This window comes from Engraulis encrasicolus, chromosome 16, assembly GCF_034702125.1.
Source record: "Engraulis encrasicolus isolate BLACKSEA-1 chromosome 16, IST_EnEncr_1.0, whole genome shotgun sequence".
NCBI classification, from domain to species: Eukaryota; Metazoa; Chordata; class Actinopteri; order Clupeiformes; family Engraulidae; genus Engraulis; species Engraulis encrasicolus.
In genome coordinates, this window is record NC_085872.1 from 48447243 (window position 1) to 48449194 (window position 1952).

At 36.8% G+C, this 1952-nt stretch overlaps 1 long non-coding RNA gene across 2 annotated transcripts; it reads right to left on the reverse strand.

Moving 5' to 3' along the window:
• Positions 1-285: 285 nt before the first annotated feature.
• On the reverse strand, positions 286-1693 carry LOC134465880 (uncharacterized). 2 transcript variants are annotated; one of them, XR_010038204.1, is made up of 4 exons: positions 1607-1693; positions 1305-1351; positions 964-1022; positions 286-469 (listed from the first exon to the last, which is right to left on the reverse strand). It is a non-coding gene; the product is annotated as an uncharacterized LOC134465880 (long non-coding RNA). The 2 variants fall into 2 exon arrangements; XR_010038203.1 differs by lacking the exon at positions 1607-1693 and having other exon boundaries at positions 1305-1605.
• Positions 1694-1952: the final 259 nt, after the last annotated feature.

Consider the following 1952-nt stretch of genomic DNA (forward strand, 5'->3'; position numbering starts at 1 on the left):
TTTGAATTGGACTTATTTAAAATTTTACTGCTTCTATGCGCAAGGGATTTTAAAAAGGTGCAGTGTGTAAGATTGTGTCAAATGTAGGTATTACAGCTACTCTATTCATTGAAACAGTGCTGCGAAATGCCAAAAATTATGTTTTCATGAATAAGTAGTAAACTAATATTTTCGAGGGGAGGGGTAGGATTCGGTGACTACTGGGTGGGATGGATCTCATCTAATATTTTTGAACACTATAATTATTTTTTTTTATTTTTACTAAAGACACACACATAATTAATTAAAACAACACTGACATCCAGAAAGACATCCAGTAGTGTGTGTGTGTGTGTGTGTGTGTGTGTGTGTGTGTGTGTGTGTGTGTGCGTGCACACGTTACTCGCGCTCTCCCTGGCTGTGTGGAGAGTCAGGGCAGGGATCATCATCCCCCTCAGTCTTATGAGAGAAGACTGCAGCCAGAGGAACACTAAAACGAAGAAATTTCAGCTGTTAGTTCATTGAAATACACATGAAGATCTCTTTTCCAAAATGAGATAAAAGCCATTTAATTCCTATTTTTTGTTGTATTATTATTTTTTATTTACTTATTCATTTATTTTTAAATTAATTTTTTTTTTTTTTTTATCTGGTATTTTCAGAACAAATGTAAACATTATAGTGATATTAGCAACAAATAGACAATAAAAACACTTAATTTTGGAATATTTTTGAAAATGGATTTATAGCATTTTGGAAAAGAGCTCTTCATATACATTTTTACACTATGTGCATGAGAAACATTACTATGGATCTGATTAACACTGTGAGGTACATAATACATCTTCACATGGTGCAGAGGAAACAGGGAAGAGGTACCGTGCGTACTGTACACATATTGTGCTCATATTTGCGCTGGTTTCTACGATGGCTTGATAAATGAGGGCCAGTATGTTTTGCATACATTTACAATATCTTACTCACCTCTAGCAAATGTAGACGGTTCCCATCCAGCAGCAAGGAGTGCCCGGCTGTCTCCTCAGCTGCGGAGATAAACACACAACAACAAAAAAAATCAACATCCTCCTCAGTCAGCATGTCTTTATGGGAGACGGTGGCAATCAAACTAACATTATGGAAACATATTTATATACAACAAGAATTCATAGGATAAGTATAATTGCTAGCTTGGAGCTAACATTTGCACTGCCAGACTCATATCAGAGAACAGCTGGAAACACAACAGAAAGAATTTCTAATTAACAGTGGGAGATACACACCATTTTATTGACATGCATCTTGTGTAGATTTGATATTCAACTCACCTCTAGCAACTTAAGACAGCTCCTATCCAGCAGTAAGGCGTGCCTGGCTGCGCACACACAACAAAAAGATGACTAATATCCATCCCTGATTGACAACATGCAATTCAGACGATTTTTTTTTGGTATTTGAAACAAGATATATCCAGTAGTGCTCAATAAAATTACAAGGACGTTTCGGGAGGCCATAGTAAAGGTATAGAAAGCCAACAGACCCAACAGGCCTGCAATGCATGGTACTCTTACACTGCTATTTTTATGAGCAATACTGTACATTTTGTGTAGATTTATCAAAATCTGCTCACCTCAGCATATTTAGGCATGTACTGAAACCAGACAGCTTCCATCCAACAGCAAGTGTCTTGGGTAGAGTAGAGAGTAGAACTGGGTAGCTGTAAAACAGAATAATGCACAGCATAACATGACTATGCTGATTACCCATGTGAGAAATATGTACTGCTAGATATTTGACAACAAATGTGTGTAGATTCATAAAACTTCACTCAACTCAAGCATCTCTATGCAGCTCCAGTTTAGCAACAAGGACTCCTTGGCCATCTTCTCATCTACAGAGTGGAAAAATATCTGACACAAACATCACTAAACATCTCTGATTAATGGTGTGAGACTGACTGTTATTCTTTTTTTTTT